Genomic DNA, 18,454 nt, shown 5'->3' on the forward strand with positions numbered 1-18,454 from the left:
AATATTTTAGTCTTTGCAGACCATGTATGGTTGGTGTTGCAAATTTTTTCCTATTGTTGTTTTTTAATATAATCCATTAAACATGTAAAAATCATTTTTAGCTCATGGACTAGAAAAAAATAGCCTTACCAAGGGCTATAATTCGCCAACTCCTGTTACAGGACATCGATGGCGATGAGCGTGGAATCAAGCCCTAAGATGTGCAAAAATATGTTCAGGGTTGATGATCAAGATGATGAGGAGGGGACTCTGGATGAATTTGCAAGAGCAATTATTGAAGGCATTGATTGCTTTTAGTTTGGAGAAGCTAAGACTTTTAATGGCATTGTTTTCAGATTTTGAACGACAGTTTCATAGTTAGTATGTTTCTAAAGGGAGGAACTGGAATCAGTGAGAGGATGCTCTGGAGACAGACTGGGGCCCAGCATAAGGAAGGTCTTTCTCATTTATGAGCCCTTATTGCCAGGCACTGTTCTAAGCACTTTACATAGATGGTCTTACTTTATTCTCAACAATCCCATCAAGTAGGTCCCATTTTTACCTCTACTTTCCAGATAAGACAAAGCAACATTAGAAGGTTATATAACTTGCCTAGGCATACAGGCTACTAAGCGGTAGAGTCATAGTAACTACAACCCTCTACTGCCTACTTGCATGCAAATTAAATGAAATTAGAGATGTATATAATTTAGCAGGCACTTAGAGGCAGAAAAAGTGTTGTTGCAGGTGGTAATCATTATTATAAGCCATAGGAAGTACCCTGTCTCTCGTAATGGTGCTTGTTGTATTGGTTTCCTGTGTAACAGATGACCAAAAACTTGGTGGCTTAAAACAACGTATTTATTTGTTTTGGGTTCTGGAGGCCAGAAATCTGAAAGCAGTTTCATTGGGCTGAGATCAAGGGGTCATCAGGGTTGTGCTCCTTCCATAGCCTCTAGGGGCAGAATCTGTTCCTTGCCTCTTCCAAGCTTATGGTGGCTTCTCTGTTTCCTTGGCTTGTGGCCACATCACTACAGCCTCAGCCTTTGTGGTCACATCGCCTTCGCCTCTCTGCGCTCTGCCTCTCCCTTATAAGGATATGTTGATTACATGTAGGGCCCTCACAGATAATTCACTATAATCTCCCCATCTCATGACCCTTAAATAAATCACACTTTTTGCCATGATCCATTCAGTTCCCCCATTCTTTTTTTTTTTTTTTCAATATTCTTGGCTAATGGCTCTTCTGCTGTTTTTGTTTGTCATTGTGTATTTCAACCTAAAAACTTCCTTATTATCATTGTAATGTGGTTGTGGGAAGAGAGGAGATAGATGGAATTGTAATTGTCTGTCTTCCATAATGATCCTCTCATCCTGTTATGCCCAGAATTCGCGATCCCCAAAGACCACCAGGGAGCCGAGTCCGATGCAAAAGCAAAAGAGCCTTTATTCCAGCTAGCTCGAGCTCAATCCCCTACCTGCACTGAGGCAGCGGTGAGATACCTGGGAGAGAGAGCGAGTTTCAAAAGCACAAAGGTTTTATAGGGGTCTAGGGGCAGCCGATTGGCTGGGGAAGGGTTGTGGCCTCGGCCGATTGGCTGGGGAAGGGTCAGAGTCCTGTTACGCAGGTCGCTGGGCGTGTTTTGATCAGGAAGTTTGAACGGGTGAGCGGGAGATTACTCAAGGGGAGGAGGCGCGATCTGAGGTTTCTGCGATTTTCCCGGAAAAGGGGTCATGTCGTCGGGGACATAGTCACTCAAGGTGGAGAACACAGAACAAGATGGAGTCGGCCGGCTTAGGCCCGCCCTTTCAATCCTGTTTTTTATTCTGGTAATTTTACTTACTCATCTCTATTGAGATTTTCCATTTTTGTTGTTGTTGTTGAAATCATGGAAGTTTAATTCCATATCTCTTTCTCTCCCTCTCTGTCTGCCTAATATTTCAAAACTTACAACAATTAAACTTTACAACCACACGCTCAATTATTTTTATACTTTACCATACTTTTGATTGCTTTAGTTCTCATTATACTTGCCTATATAACATATCTTCTCCTTTCTTGAGTTCATTATTCTGGCTTTTTTTTTTTTTTCTTGGCTAGAATAGATCTTCAAGTAATTTTTTAAAAATTTAATAAAGGGTATTGGGGTGATATAATTTCTGTGTCTTGGAACATGCCTTTCTTTTGTCATCACATATAAGAGAAATTATAGTTTGGCAGCTGGTAGAATTCTTGAGTTACGATAACATTCCCTTAGAATTCTATAAAAATCGTGCCACTGTCTTTGATCAGTGCATTGAAGATGAGAAATATGTCAATCTGATTTTCTTTTTTTTTTTTAAATTTTTAATGTTTTAATTTTATTTTTGAGAGAGAGAGAGAGAGCATGAGCAGGGGAGGGGCAGAGAGGGAGACACAGAACCTGAAGCAGGCTCCAGGCTCTGAGCATCAGCACAGAGCCTGATGTGGGGCTCGAACCCACGAACCCGGGGCTTGAACCCACGAACCACGAGATCATGACCTGAGCAGAAGTCAGAGGCTTTACTAACTGAGCCACCCGGGCGCTCCAATGATTTTCTTTTCTTTTAAGCAGCCTGAGTTTTCTCTCCTATCGGGAAGTTTAGAGTTACTTCTCCCTGTTTTTGGAGGATCAGCCCACATCCTCAGCAGTATTCTGCTGCCTGGCACTTAGACTTATATGATCTAAGGCCTAAAGTCTTTCTTCAGCTCAAGGAAATGATACTCAATTTCTTCCTTAATTATTGCTTTCCCCTTCATTAACGATGTTGTCTCTTTCTGGAACTCCTATTTATTAGACTAATTTTGAATATTCTGGATCTCTCTGTTATATATTGTGTCTAATATGTTTATTTCAAATAACCTTCTCCTCCTCCTCCTCCTTCTCCTCATCCCATAACAAGCTGGGGTCCTGCCCCAATTCAGCCTCTACCCATATTACTTCTTCTACCCATATTAGGGACAAACTTCCACTTTCCCAAGATGTTTCGGAGTAGCTGCCGTTCTGTGTGGAGAGAACCATCTTAGTTCCTGATGTTCTTTAATTTGCTTCTGAACTGATGCCCAGGACTCTCTCGTTCACACTCTGATCTGCTGAGCTTGGGATTTTCCAAGACCCTTCTCTGGAAACCTATGCACTTTCTTCTTAAGAAGTCTGTGCAGAACTGTGAGCTTATCAGCACTAATCAGCTTTTTCCTCACCCACAACCCACCTACTTTACATCTTCCTTATTTTCTACAAAATGTTGCCTTTATTGACAGCATCTTTCTCTGATCCCCAACACTGCCACTCATGTTTTGGTCATTATCTCTATCTCTATATAGCTGTATCTATATCTATATCTATATCTATATCTATATCTATATCTATATATATTTTTTTGAGGAGTGGGAGTAAATGTATATGCCCAATTTACCATCCCAGAGATCAAAAGCCGTAATGAAGCATCATCTGGGTTCTGGACCAAATGACCTTGCAGCCTCTTCTAGCTCTGGGAGGCTTTTCTCTGAAATCTAAAGAATAAAGCAGCATAATGAAAGGTTTGAGAATCAACTTTCACAAAAAGGTCCAGAGAGATAGGGTTTAATTTAGTCAGGAGAACAGAGTGAGGTAGGCAAATGGCGAGTCACATTAAGCCTGCTGAAGATAGGGCAAGAGAGACTAAGCTTAAATTACAGCCACAGTGACCCAGGTTGGTCACTACAAAGACCATTTAACTCTCAAACACTTGTGTGACATCATGAGGCATTGCAAAACCCAGGGAAAAAGCTTCCTTCTCTGGTGAGTTTTCTGGAGGGTAAGGGCTGTTCTGTTTAAGGGAAGAGAATGGGCTGAGCCTCCTTCCAGGTTCCCTGGCAGCCTTGGGGTATTATAATTATGACACCTTGGTGCACGTGATGTTGGATGGGGAATAAAGCAGCAGATAAACTCCCAAAAGTAAAAAAAAAAAAAAAAATCTTGTTTTCACCTAGCCTTGCTGAAAGATATATATTTTTAAATGTGAGAGACTGTTTTCGTCAGGAACACTAGCTCCAAATCTTTAGAACCGAATGGAGACATCTTTAATTTCTTCCCCAACATGCTGGGAGGAATGGGGTTTTCAGCGGCTCCCTCTCTCCCTGCAGCTGGAGGTTGCTGGAGACTCGTCCACATCTCCTGGCAGTCCCTTCCCCCAGGGCTGGGTACAAGAGAAGCTGGGAGAGGGTAAGGGGGCAGACTAGGGAAAGAAGTGCAGGGCTCCCTGTGGTAGGTCTGAGCCTTGTCACACTGCCTTTTGGGCTGAGGTCGCTGGTGGCCACAGGAGAGCCAGTTCCAACCTGTGTGGCTGGTGACATTTCCGGCTGCCAGTGCCCAGCCAATCAGTGACATGCCCAGCTAGCTGGGGCGATGACACATGAAATATGATAATTTTCTGCCAAAGAGCCCTGGAAGCAGGGAGAGAAGAGTGTGTGTGTGTGTGTGTGTGTGTGTGTGTGTGTGTGGCTGGGAGGGATCAGCACAGGCTGTGCCTGCCACAAGGTGGGAGGGGGACAGTGCATTGGTTTTGGTAGTTTGCCAAGGGAAGGAGTGGGCTCTGATGTAGGGCTGGAGGGACATGCCCAGGGAGTGTCTGTGGGCACATCAGGGATGCTTTTCAGGTAAGCTGCTGCTGCCACAGCTGAGTGGGAATCTGAGAAGAAGCAGCCAGTGCCATTAGGAAGGTCTAGGACTCCCCGGATAAAAAAGAAACTGCAAAGGGCATTTTCCTTCCTTTCAGACACGAGTGAGGTTAGGAGTTTTGGGTTCTTCTTGGTGCTACCTCTTTAAAAGCCAAACCAAAACTGGAATAACTTCTATCCAAGTGGCTCAAGTACTTAATGAATAATTTTTTAAAAAAAATTTGGGATGGAGGTTATCTCCCCCTCCCCCACTGCATTTTTCTACCTCTGGGCTCAACCTAGCCCTGGGGGGGGGGGGGGGGGGGGAGGGTTGTTAACAAAATCTTGAAGAAGGGCCTAAGTCTGAATCTTAGAGACTCTAAAGGCCCAGGTGGTAGTTTGGATTCTGGATTCTGGTTGAAAAAGAAAATGTCTTGGAATAAGACCTGGTCCTAGATTACATGATCCTTTAGAAGTAGTGCTAGAACACTTCTTTAGTTTGAGGACCTGGGACCTGAGGCTGGAGGGCAAGGGATAGGGCAAGGAGGGCCCTGTGGTTAACTCCGAAGTGGCCGAAGTCCCTACTTCCTTCAGCCCCTTTGGCAGGCTTCCAGGTCTTTTGACAGCAGTTAGGGGCTTGTGAGGGGTGTCACCCATGCTGACAGGAGTCCCTTGCATTGTCTGACCCGGTGAATGTGTATGTTCAGAAGTGAAGGATCATAGTGTTTGCATAACATGCTGATTAGTCACTGAGGAGCCCATCACTGCAATAAATATGTGTCTCTAGTTTGATACCTTGCATTTGCAGCCCCCCCCCCCCCCCCCCCCGCCCCATCTTGTTAAAAAGCCACAGATAAACGAAATCATGATCACTTTGTGCAAGCCTGCCCTGTGGCTTTAGGCCTGGGACCGGCTTCCTGCTCTCGGAGTAAGAGCTATTCGGAAGTGGTAATTGGTGTACTGTACCTTTAAAAGGTTAAAACCTCGCTCAAAAAAGGTCTGGACTCATAGTGGAAAAGACAAGCGAGGCATGGGTTGGCTCTGGATTCAGAAAACAGCTGCTGATTAGATTCTGTGTCTGCGGGCTGAATTCATTCCGTGTTTTTCAGCAGCAGGAATTCAAGAGGGATGCCGCTGTTTGGGTTTCTGATCGTGATTTATATTTATTCAGAGGAATAACAGAGGGTGGATCTGTTCCCGGCGCGAGCATGCTCACAACCAGCCGACTCTCCCATTATCCAGCTGCCTAGTTTGGTGCTTCGATGTACATGTACATTCCGTGTGCATATGTGTGTATACAAACACGCACGCATGCCTGGACGGACATACGTATGCACAGGTTATTTTTTAAGGACAATTCTTTCAATAAGGTCTTTACCCCTTACTTGAAACAGGTGTTCATGAAAAAAATGCACAAAATCCTGACTGACCGGAATAATTCATGAAGAAGGGGCTGGATCCGTGGGTCAGAGAACACAGGACCAGTTTGCCATCCCAAGGCCGAAGGTAGGGGACTCTGGATTTTTATTCGGCGGATGGATTCCTTGCGCATGATTTTATTTATTGTGCTTTTGCCTGCGGCCGCCTCGGGAGAAATGAAATAGCGGGCTGCGATTCCATCTTGACGTTGCCTTTCTTGGGCAAGGTGTCCGGGTGGGCGGCCGCGCGGCGTGCGGTGCCCTGGGCGGGCTGAGCGGCTGCTCGGCCTGGTGCCGGGGGAGCGGCGCGAGCCTCAAGTGACCCCCGCGCGTCAATCCCGGCGGCCGCGGCTGTAACCCTGTGCGCGCCGCGCGCTCCGCGCTCGCCCGCCGCCGCCCTGCACCCGAGCCACCGGCTCGCCAGGGAGCAACCCCTCCCCCCCCCCCCCCCCCCACTCCCCGCCCCGGCGATCGCCTCGCCGCCCGCCGCGGCACCTGCGCTTCCTGCTGCCACCCGGGCTGCCGCCCCGGGATGGTTCGGGGTCACCGGAGCGGTCTCCGCTGCCCAAAAGGAGGTTGGGGTGATGCTGGGGGCCAAGGCAGAGGGGGAGCTTCCCCCTCTCCCCTTACAGCCCCCCTCCCGTTACTGGAGCAGAGCAAGCTGCCTCTCCTCCAAACAAAACCGAACAGTAACCAAACTCCTGCTCTGTTGGGGATTCTTGCCCCTCTCCAAGTTGTGCCCCACATGTTACCGTCTTTTAACGCTGGACACCCTGGTGACACTGAGGGGCCCCGGCTGAGACTGCGCGGGCTGCCGGAGGACTGCCGAGCGCGGCGGACAGCCTGAACCCGCGTAGCCTGGGACCCAAGTGATGTGGAGGAGCTGGGAGGCTGGGTTGTGATTTCCTTGAACGTGGCTGCTTCGGTTTACCGTTGCAGGTCAGGACAACTTCTGTCGTTCGGCCCGCCCTTGAACTTTGGGGGCAATGATTGCAGGCAGGAGGGTCTGTTTCTGGCAGCCCTTGGCATTGTCACCGCAGGAGCCAGGTGCCCCGCCCCCCCTTCCCCTGCCACATCGGTGCGCTTCGGTTGTGTTAAACCTGGCTTGTTTTCTGGCCTTCGGGGGTGGGGAGATGGGGGGGGGGTGCGCTGAGAATGGGGTGTGCGCTGAACTGATCTCCACGAACGTTCTCCAGCCCTCGTCTGTGTGATTATGTAACCCCAACTAATGATCAGACCCTGCGCCCGAGCAGCTCCCCATTATTTCCTGGGCCTCCCCCGAACTGAAGGAGCTGGGTCCCACGTTTAAGATGTTTTTATGTAACTGTGTGTATGCTGGGGGCAGGGAGAGTGTGGGAAAACGTGGAACAATCAGAGCACCTTCTGTGAAAAACACAGGGGCGAAGACCACGTGTTTGCTGGGGACAGGGTGGAATTGGCTTTGGGTGGGTGTGGACTTGAAGACCCTCCCATATCCCTTGCAGCTAGTCATTGCTTGTCTGAATTTTCCTGTGGTCCTTCCATCCCTCTTGAACCACGTAGAAGCTTGGAATCACCCCCGCAGGCCCCTAGGTTCCTAACTGAGGGGGAACACGATCCTGAATCCAGGGTGACCACCCAGGCTCACTTGCTTTGGGTCCCAGCCGTTCTTCATGCCTCCCAGAAAGGGAAGAGTCTCTGGGCTGCTGGGGTTTCAGTTTTGTTCTGGGGTTGGGCTGCACTGTGGGGCTTGAGAAAACCTCGGAGGCCCACTGAGCCGCTTGGCATGTGCTCTTTAAAACTGATGGCTTGCAGAGGCTAGAGACCCTGTGCATTCTTTCATTAAAACATTGTGGGATTCTTTGGGGGGAGAATCAGGAGCACAGGACAGCTCTCCCACTGGGATACCTTCAGGCAGGAGGGGAAGGGGTGTATGATACTCAGCTCCATGTTCTTCCCCCACGTTGTTTGGTTAAGGCACCCAGAAGACAGAATTGTCAACATGGGGCTCCTTTATCACACCCCATAGCACCGCAGCCTGGGGCTGCTGGGTAGACTTGTTAATTTGATGGGAAAGTCTGGCCTCTTCAGGCTAAAATTGTTTTTTTTCCTCTCAGCACCCTGGTGGGTCTGCTTTAAGAGCCAACTACTAAAGGGTACACATGGCAGCCGCTCAAGATGTGTTCAGCTGGCACTGTTGCTGGATTGTCTCCGCCCATTGTGTTTCAGCAGCAGCCACTCTCCTCGGAGTGCAGAAGGGTGTGCTGCCTCCGGGTCCTTGCCAAGTGAGCCTTTGAGGCGGCTAGTGTGTGAAAGGTACAGGCAAGAAGAAGATGCATTTAGTCTGAAGTCCTGGCAGGTTCCAGGCCCCAATTTGACGGAAAGTGATGTACCGAAAGCTGTGCGACAACTTGGTAGCTTTTACCTTGTCTCCCACTTCCTGCTCTGTGAGTTACCGATGTCTTTCAGGTTCTTTTCCAGCTCCACATTGCCCACCAGGGAGGCCCTGACATACTGTTGTTCATTCTGTCTCTGGTGGGATCAGAGCATGTTTACAGACCTACAGATGCACAGGGAAGGTAGGGTAGGGAACACTGGCCACATGAACAGGAAGCACTGGTGTTTCAGGCCAGACTTGGCCAAGTGTTGACCCGTGTTGTTCTCCATCTGTAAAGTGGGTATAATCATCACAGCCTTACCAAGCCCACGGAAATATCTTGAGAAGAAACTGAGATGGGCTAAAAATGAGACATGCTCCGTAGCTTGTGAATATTAAGATAATACCACAACCGTCTGCAACTCACATTTTCACAATTTCGCTTATCCAGTTGGGACCTTAGTGGTAAGCCAAGAGAGAGAGATGTCATAAATCCACGAGGTACAGTTCGTGTATTTTGACGATTGCAGAACATTTCATACTTTCTTTCAGGGGTCTTCAATTAGGTAAAGTCCTAAGGAGCTTGGTTTTAATTTGTCAAAAACACTTAACATATTGGAAGAGATTGATACAGTCCTGAACATGAACATGGGTAATTAAAGGTCTTTTTGACATGTGCCAGTTAGAAGTACTAGTAATGCAAGAAACAGAAAAAATTAAAAAAAAATTGAAATAAGATTTAAAAGGTATAGGAATTAAAAGCGTAGAATTTTAAGGCTGTCTAATAAAAGTGCTTAATGTAAGCAATTCAGTGCAATATTCTGTATTTTGATAGGTTCTTCAGAACTCTGTTTTGTAGCCCAGTAACTGATGTTCACAGTGACCTTTATGCATCAAGAACAGTTTTAGTGACATGCTCTGTGCCCAGTTTAAGAATGCATCTGAATTGGAAGTATTCCCCAAACGGTCTTTTTTTATCATGATGCTTAAAGGAAAAAGTGCATTTATGGAGGATAACAGAACACTTGAGGTTTACAGATAGCCAGGAGCTTGTTGATCAAAATATCAGAACTATAAAGCACTCCTGTTGAAATTGAGAACTTTGTGACTTTTGGCCAAAATTTAGCAGGGAACGGTTGTGCTGGTATTATATAATGCTTATATTCTAACATTTGATGCTGCGGAAAATACTAAGGGAAACACGGGAACCCCAACCTGCCTGCTCGTGACCAGAGACACACGTAGAGCCTTCCAGTTGGCTACTCTAGTGCTGGAATTAACTGGAGGAGACTCGATGATAGAAAAGATGAAGCAGGAGAGGTCAACTCTAGTGGCCTGCATCTCTTACGTCAGAGTAGGAAATGTGGACTCCCCGCAACCAGTGTGCTGTTGAAAAACTAGTAAAAAAAAATGAGTTCAAGGTGTCATGGCAACACTCTCATGATACACTGTGGTGTTTATGCAATTCTGACATCGTGCTCAAAACTGGAAAGCTATCTGTGTTACACCAGCAGTGCTAAGCTTGGCCTGACCCTTCTGCCGATTTCCTTAGTTACAATTTACTCCCAAGACAAAAGCAACAGAAAAAAAAAAAAAAACCACAAGCAGAGGACAACGAATGCTGATGCATTTTTAGAAGTATTTAAAAAATGTGTTTAATGTTCATTTATTTTTGAGAGAGAGAGAGAGAGAGAGAGAGAGAGGGAGAGCACGCGCGCGCACACACACACACACACACACACACACACACACACACGTGGGGGAGGGGCAGAGGGAGAGGGAGTCACAAAATCCAAAGCAGGCTCCAGTCTCTGAGCTGTCAGCACAGCAGCCCAATGTAAGGCTTGAACCCACGAACTGTGAGATCATGACCTGAGCTGAAGTCAGACGCTTAACTGACTGAGCCACCCAGGCACCCCCAAGAGTATTTTTGAATTTGATGCATACGTCAAAACATGAAGACACTAATTTAAAGTCACAGAAGAGTTCAATTTCTAGATGCACATTAATTCATCATTTGGGTAAATCATTTCAAGACATTTTTGAACTTGCTGAAGAAAAAACCTGTTGCTAACAATTCATTGAATATGGTCAGAAATGCACAGAACTGTCCAGAAGTTCTATGTCTATAAAAGGGTTACTGCTGCAATAAGGTGGGGAAAGGGGTATTCTCCCAAATCCCAGGGGGCTTAGAAGGCCGAGGAGGTAAGGGTTGGAGGTGACTGAACTGCACTCTCCAGAGTGCTGCCCTTTCGGAGGGTCACACTTGGGAATATGTGCTTGGGCCATTGATCCGGCTTGTTGGTGAAAACCATGCGTGCACGAGTGATAGGATTCCTCTCCTCATAACTAAGTGTTACAAAAATACCAGGTGTGGCTGGCACTCTTGTGAGAAAAGGAGAAGAGTGGGGCTTTACATCTAGATAGATGTGCAGTAGAGATGAGCTGAGAGTGCCTCAGAGGGAAGGTTGTCTCAGGAATCTTGGAAACCCTCTGAATGCACATGAGTCCTGGAATTGGGGTTCAGAACCAACTTTTTTTTTTTTTAATTTTTTTTTTTTAATGTTTGTTTATTTTTTGAGACAGAGAGAGACAGAGCATGAACGGGGGGAGGGGCAGAGAGAGAGGGAGACACAGAATCGGAAACAGGCTCCAGGCTCTGAGCCATCAGCCCAGGGCCCGATGCGGGGCTCGAACTCACGGACCGCGAGATCGTGACCTGGCTGAAGTCGGACACTTAACCGACTGCGCCACCCAGGCGCCCCCAGAACCAACTTTAAAAAAAAAACGAGTAATGTATGCACGACTGATAAATCATAGAAAGTGATGCAGAAAGATAACAGCAGTATTATAAATACACGACATGCTCTGTGAGCCTCTGTCACCGAAGTTAGTTTGTTCACTCATCCATTGGACTTCCAGGCTTGGTGTTAGAGGCTGAAGCTATCTTAAGATCAGAGGAGCCTGGTAAGAATGGACTGATTTAATTTTAATAGAAGAATTCTGAAAACCTCAATCAAGATTCAATATGGCAGACCCTTGACGTTTTCTACAGAGAGATTTCAAACTTCTGGCAGATCTCCAAATTTGGAGATGCAGAAGTATTTGCATAGGCTCTTGACTTCCTTCTGAATCAGGTAGAAACCTGATTCTACCTCTCTGTCCAGAGAGGAAAGCTTTCCGTGATTACTCACCAGCCACCAATTATTTGCCTTTTCAATGCGCAGTCAAGGAAATAAAGTTTTTCTCACTTGCAGAGTTTCTGTTTTCCTGGCGGAAAGAGCTTTGTCAAAGCTCCCTCTCTAGCTAAGAGACCAGCTCTTGCCCTGTTGCTTTGCAATGCAGAGTTAACACTTGTGCTTCAGGGGGAGGAAGGTTGCCATTCGAGGTTGTTCACAAATAACTGAGAAAGTGAATATTGAAGCTACAAATGCCAGGCATGGCTGGAGTTGCTAAAAAATCATACTTGTGTGCAGCCTTTCAAGCTGCCTCCACTGCCTGGCCCTCAATATATACTCACCACACTCTTAGAAACCTCCCCTGGCTGTCAGCAAATCTCAGTGAAGAGAATTGGGGCGTCACACGGCTGACACATATGGTAAAGGACTAAAAATGAGAGCATTACCATTGAAATCTAGGCAAGAGAAACAGGATGTAGTCATTTGCTCTGTGCCCTCATTTTAAGGATTTCAGAATTTGAGAAGATTCCAGGAGATTTTATTTTATTTTTAAAAAATATTTATTTATTTTTGAGAGAGAGAGCATAAACAGGGGAGGGGCGGAGAGAGAGAGACAGAGAGAGAGAGAGAGAGAGAGACAGAGAGAGGGAGGGAGGGAGAGAGAGGATCTGAAGCAGGCTCTACAGTGACAGCAGCCAGCCTGATGCAGGGCTCAAACTCAGGAGCCATGAGATGGTGACTTGAGCTGGAGTTGGATGCTCAGCCGGCTGAGCCCCCCAAGAGCCTCGAGATTCCAGGAGATTAAGGAATAACAGCCTTGTGATTATAATTATAATAAATAAAAGAGTCAGAACAAATGTACTCTGGAGGTCAGGCCTTGCTGCACCTTACTGGAGAGATTCTTGCAAGGATGTTTCTGGAGTGATTTGGGTGGAAGCTCTTAGAATTTTAAGTGAGTTTAAGGGCTACACCAATTGCAGTTGAAGAGATCATCTTTGCCAGGCAAACTAGAAAGATGTGGCAGGAACCACAGCAATTCGTTATAAGAGTGTCTTATTAAATTTTTCTCTGTGAACTTCTTTTTAAATAATGTTGATAAAATAGCCACTAGATACAAAAGAATACTTACAAACTGTATATAAAGGTGCAAAGGTATTCACCAGTCAACTAACAAGAAAGAATGTTACTCTTACCTTTGAAGAGTGTTACTCTCACCATCCTGTCCCATCTCCCCCCTTTTCAGGGATAACTATTTTCTGGACATTTCTGCCTCTTTTCCCAATGCTTTTCTTTATTTATGTTTTGCATCCCTAAACAATATCTCTAGCTGTGTATGTTCGTGAACTTTGTGTAAACGGAATCATACTGTTTGTATTCCTGTGTCTTAAGTACAGAGTCAGCCCATGCAGACCAGAAGGCTGCATTGGTGGGCAACAACTGAAATATTTCCATATCTGTTGGTGGTAAATTGCTGATCACCTGACCACCTCCCCACAAACCCCCCCTTCCCCCAAGTGCTCTCACAAGACCTCTTCAATTCCCTTCACCTTCCTGAAGGGAATCCCACCTGGCACAACAGGGGGTCTTGGGACCCAGCTCCCACACTGTGTTTGGGATCCCTTCTGACTATGGCAGCTGGTTGTTCAATGCTTCATTCCTGGATTTGTTCATGTTGCTGAGTGTAGCTGAAATTTGTTCACTTTGCTGAACTGTAATATTCCACTGAATGAGTATATTGCGGTTTATATATCCTGTTACTAACAAACACTAAAGGTTTTTCCAGTTTTTTTTCTGGTTTAAATAATGCTGCTGTGAATACTCTTGTTCAAGCCCCCTCGTGAACGTGTATATAGGTTTACTCAAGGAATATACATAGGAGTAGAATTACTGGTTGTAGACTGTGGGCACCTTCAGTGCTACTAGCCTAGTTCGAAATTATTTTCCATTATGCTATGTGAATTTCACCTCAATAAAAATAACTAGTTTCCACTGTGTTTAACCAACTTCTATACCCAGCTGCAGTGTGTAGTTGTTCCTTTTGCTCTATTTCTCGTTGCTAACACTTCATGTTTTGTTGGATATTGTCAGAAACGTTTGCCAGTCTTACGGGTATATAATAGTATCTTATCTGGTTTTAATTTGTATACATTTGATTACTCGAGGGGTTCAGCATCTCCCCAGATGCTTGTTGACTTTTGGTTGTGTGTGTGTGAAAGAGTGCCTTTTCAAGTGTCTTGTCCATTTGTTTTTAAAATTGGGTAGTGTGTATTTTTCTTATTTATTTGTAGAGGTTATTTATGTATGCTGGAAACTATATTCTTAGTATTGATAATATCCTCTCCTAATTTCTGGAATATTTCCTCGTCTTTTTTAGTGGGAGGAATTCTGAATTTTGACGTAATAAGATTTTATCAATCTTTATTTTATCATTGAGCTTTTCGTATCTTTTTAAGGACATCTTTCCCTATGGCAAAGTCATAAAATAGTCTCCTGTATTGCCTTCCAAAAGTTTTAGTTTTGCTTTTCATGTTCAATAGTTTCCCTTGAGAATGATCCTCTCTATGAATTTGATATTCTTTATCAGGATAAGGAACTACCTTTCTTCAGTAGTTTGCAAAGTGTTACTTTTAATCATAAATGGATCTTTCTAAAATAGCTTTCCTGTATTTTTGAGAGGATTTATGTAAGTTTTTCTTCCTTTAATTTGTTAATGTCTCGTCAACTACTTTCCAATGTAAAATTAATCTTGTTTTCCTAGAATAAACCTGACTCGGTCATGATGGATTCATTTTGTTATATGTTGCTAGATTTGTTTTACTAATATTTTGTTTAGAAGTTTTGCATCTATATTCATTCATGAGTGTATTGGACTGCAATTTTCATTTCTCACATTATCCTTGTCAGGCTTTTGTATCTAGTTCTGCTAGACTTGTAAAGTGAGCTGTAGAATACTTCTTTATCTGTTCTCAAAAAGAGTTAGGGCTGGGGGGCGCCTGGGTGGCACAGTCGGTTAAGCGTCCGACTTCAGCCAGGTCACGATCTCACGGTCTGTGAGTTCGAGCCCCGCGTCAGGCTCTGGGCTGATGGCTCAGAGCCTGGAGCCTGTTTCCGATTCTGTGTCTCCCTCTCTCTCTGCCCCTCCCCCGTTCATGCTCCGTCTCTCTCTGTCCCAAAAATAAACATTGAAAAAAAAAATTAAAAAAAAAAAAAGAGTTAGGGCTGGGATTCTTTCTTCTTTGGGGATTTTTCACTGGAGATTCAGTTTCTTCAGTAGTTATTGATCTATTCAGGTTTTAGTTTTTTTTTTTTTTTTTCTGGAATTGATTTTGTAAGTTAGATTTTTTTTTTTAGCAATGTATCCATTTTGTCTGAGTTTTCAAAATATTTTACCATAAAGTTATTTATAATATGCTTTTTAATTTTTTAAGCTGTATGGCATCTGTGGTGATATAACTCCTTTTCATTTATATTACTATTGTGCCTTCTATATTCTTTTGTTGAATACCCTTTTCAGAATCTTGTCAATCTTATTAATCGTTTAAAGAACAGTTGTTGATTTGTGATCCTCTTTTATTTTCTAGTCCATTAATTTCTATACTAATTTTTATGATTTTCTCCATTCTAAATTATTTAGGTTTGATCTCTTGTTCTTTCTGAACTTCTTGAGAGTTTGACTTTTTTCCTCTATGAACATTATAGGTTGTGTATTTTCCTTATGACTTCATCACACATTTTTTGATATGTAGTATTTTTGCATCATTTGGTTCTAAGTGTTTTATGATTTCTACTATTATTTATTCTCTGACTCATAAGTTAGGTGTGCCTGTGTTTCTCAGTGTCCAGACATCTATTTCTTTTCTTGTTGTTACATTTTTGATGTTGATTTCTTTTTTTTTTTTTTAAATTTTTTTTTTCAACGTTTATTTATTTTTGGGACAGAGAGAGACAGAGCATGAACGGGGGAGGGTCAGAGAGAGGGAGACACAGAATCGGAAACAGGCTCCAGGCTCCGAGCCATCAGCCCAGAGCCTGACACGGGGCTCGAACTCACGGACCGCGAGATCATGACCTGGCTGAAGTCGGACGCTTAACCGAATGCACCACCCAGGCGCCCCTGATGTTGATTTCTAACTTAATTGTATCATGGTTGGTAAATGTTGTTTGTAAATGTTACTCAACATTTTATATTTGTTGAGGTTTGTTGTGTAAGGCTCAGTATGTGGTCAATTTTCACAGTGTTGCATGGGGTCTATCATTGTTAGCTCTAGTATCTTTTGTATAGCTCTGTTAGATAAAACTTCTTAACTGTGTTGTTTAAATCTTTTCTGTCATTATTGATTACTCTCTGCTTGATCAATTAGTCATTGAGAGAAGTGCCTTATAATGTCCAACTATGATTGTGGATTTCTCTGTTTCTTCTTATGGTTCTGCCAGTTTTTTGTTTTATATGTTTTGGGCCTTTGTTATTAGGTACCTACAAGTTTAAAATAGTTTTATCTTGCTGGTGAATTGGATCTTTTATAATGGAGTGGCATTTGTGTCTCTAGTGATTCTTTTAGTCTTAAAGTCTATTCTGACTGATATTAACAGAGATTTACCAATTTTGTTTTGTTTAGTATTATCTGAAGGAGTCTGAAATACATTTTTTAGAATTTTCTTATGTGAGGGTCTGCTGGTGACAGCTTCTCTGTTTTTTTCTTTGCCTGAAAATATAGTCACTTTTTCTTTGTTTTTGAGAGCTAGGGTAGGATTCTAGGTTGACAGTTATTTTCTCTCCAATACTGAAGATTTTCTCTCCAATAATGAAGATATTATTTGCATGTTTTCTGTTTCCCAGCATTGTCTTTGAATTTTTTTAATGTTTTTATTTATGTTTGAAGGAGGGAGAGAGAGTGAGAGAGCGCGCGCATGAGCGGGGGAGGGGCAGAGAGAGAGGGAGACTCAGAATTTGAAGCAGGCTCCAGGCTCTGAGCTGTCAGCACAGAGCCCGAAGCGGGGCTCGAACTCACGAAATGTGAGATCATGACCTGAGCCGAAATCGGACGCTTAACCGACTGAGCCACCCAGCCGCCCCTCCACCATTGTCTTTTTTTTTTTTTAATATATGAAATTTATTGTCAAATTGGTTTCCATACAATCCACCATTGTCTTTGAAATCTACTATCAGTCTTGTCTTTCCTTTGAGAGAAATCTTTCTTTTTTTTTTCTGACTACTTTTGAATGTTTATTTTTTGTCTTTGGTGTTCTACATTTTCACAAAGATGCACCTAAGTGTATGTTTCTTTTAATTTTTTATATTTGGTACTCATTGAACTTCCAGGATACATGTAATAGTATCATTTGTCAGTTATGGGAAATTCTTATCCTGTCTCCTCAGGCCACAAAAGATGAACCTCAAGTTTACTTTGTTGGGCAGATATCCTCATACTAGCTTCAGGGCTTGGCTCCCATTCTGGGCTCCAACTTGTATTTGGTTTTCACTTTCCGAATATTTCTTACAAACTTCCCAGCTCATTAGTCGTTCAAAGAGATGTTTTTCAGGGTGTCTAGGTGGCTCAGATGGCTAAGAATTTGACTTCAGCTCAGGTCATGATCTCACGTTTGGCGAGTTCGAGCCCCGTGTTGGGCTCTGTGCTGTCAGCCCAGAGCCTGGAGCCTGCTTCGGATTCTCTGTCTCCCTCTCTCTCTGCCCCTCCCTGCTCAAATAAATAAACATTAAAACAAACAAACAAGCAAACAAACACCAAAGAGATGTTTTTTTATACTATCTAGTTTTCTTTGTTGTTTTCAGGAGAGTTGCCTACATACTTCATTCCCTACAGCTCTGGAAATAAAAGTCTACAGAAGTTCATTAGCTGCTAAGGGGTTAATTCTTCGTCCTTGGCAACTTGGGAGAACTGCTGGATTTTTAGCTGATTTTCATTTCCAAACGTTGGCTATTATGTTTTGGCAGGGCATTTCTTCTGGAGGCACCTTTTTTTCCCCCAAACCTGGAACAGAGTTAATTAGGATTAGAGATGGTCTCCTCTCTTCCACTCACTAAGGGCTAAATGCTCAGAATTGCTACCTTTTCTTTTATGGCTACCTTTTTTTTTTTTCCCCCCATGCCTTGGGCTGAGTTCCACCTTCATGCTACCCTTATCTCTTTATTTTTAGTTTGTGATTGAATGATAAGTCTTCCCACCTGGGGACCAACTCTCTTTTGGGAAAAAAAGAAGTACAAGCATCCAGTTCTCTAAAACTGGCTCTCTCGACTTCCAGCAAGCGGGACTCAGAGACAGCTGGCATCCCCAGACCCTCCCTCTGCCCATGTGGCTGGGTTGCGCTTGACTGAACTCAACTTGCATTGTTTTTGGCTGATGGACTTTATAACTCTCTGTTGCTAGGAGGGGTTTGTCCAGGAGAGCTCTGACTGGTTACTTTCATGTGGCTTACTCCTGGGCAGGTGGGCTCACTTGCTGGTGTATTTGTGAGGGGCTGCTGGGTTGTCATTGTCCCCTTCCCTTCCTGTGAGCCTTCTAGTGGCAGGGCACAGCAGATGGACGTTCCGGCTGCCACGGACCCCCTGCAGACCCGGTGGAGGGAACGGTGCCAATATCATGTTCTGTCCCTATTCGTGCTGCCTGCCTGCCCTACTAACTTCTCTGTTCACCTCTCATCCAGCCAGGCCAGGGGCACCCCTGGTGCCAGGTAGCCAGGCAGAAACTGGTTGAGTTAAGGATTTCCTCTTTCCTTCCATCTTTTCCAGGGTTTGAGATGGTCGGAGCTCATCTTGCTGCTACCCCAGAGCAGGGTGGCATTTGCTCCCCTCTTCTGCCCACCTCCTTTTCTCCCCTGCTACAGCCCCTCACCCCAACCCCATCCC

At 44.4% G+C, this 18,454-nt stretch overlaps 1 protein-coding gene across 5 annotated transcripts in view; it reads left to right on the forward strand.

Annotated features, from left to right (window-relative positions):
• The window catches only part of HIVEP3 (HIVEP zinc finger 3), a 475,566-nt gene that overhangs the window by 89,684 nt on the left and 367,428 nt on the right, over positions 1-18,454 (forward strand). For 3 of the 5 annotated variants that reach the window (XM_047869022.1, XM_047869029.1, XM_047869030.1), the window contains exons 1-2: positions 1,689-1,809; positions 6,031-6,142. The gene's annotated coding sequence lies outside the window, so the exon portion shown is untranslated. Of the gene's footprint in view, positions 1-1,688; positions 1,810-6,030; positions 6,143-18,454 lie in introns of those variants that run through there. The other 2 variants (XM_047869023.1, XM_047869024.1) reach the window with 1 other exon arrangement.

The sequence above is a fragment of the Prionailurus viverrinus genome, chromosome C1 (assembly GCF_022837055.1).
Source record: "Prionailurus viverrinus isolate Anna chromosome C1, UM_Priviv_1.0, whole genome shotgun sequence".
Classification (NCBI taxonomy): domain Eukaryota; kingdom Metazoa; phylum Chordata; class Mammalia; order Carnivora; family Felidae; genus Prionailurus; species Prionailurus viverrinus.